This window comes from Octopus bimaculoides, chromosome 14, assembly GCF_001194135.2.
Source record: "Octopus bimaculoides isolate UCB-OBI-ISO-001 chromosome 14, ASM119413v2, whole genome shotgun sequence".
Lineage (NCBI taxonomy): Eukaryota > Metazoa > Mollusca > Cephalopoda > Octopoda > Octopodidae > Octopus > Octopus bimaculoides.
Window position 1 is genome coordinate 14,251,520 of NC_068994.1, and position 224 is coordinate 14,251,743.

A 224-nucleotide genomic window follows, 5' to 3' on the forward strand; every position below is an offset into this window, starting at 1 on the left:
TCGTGCGGGTGACACGTAAAAGCACCCACTACACTCTCTGAGTGGTTGGCGTTAGGAAGAGCATCCAGCTGTAGAAACTCTGCCAAATTAGATTGGAGCCTGGTGTTGCCATCCGGTTTCACCAGTCCTCAGTCAAATCGTCCAACCCATGCTAGCATGGAAAGCGGACGTTAAACGATGATGATGATGATGAGGAGGAGGAGGAGGAGGAAGTATATTAGAGT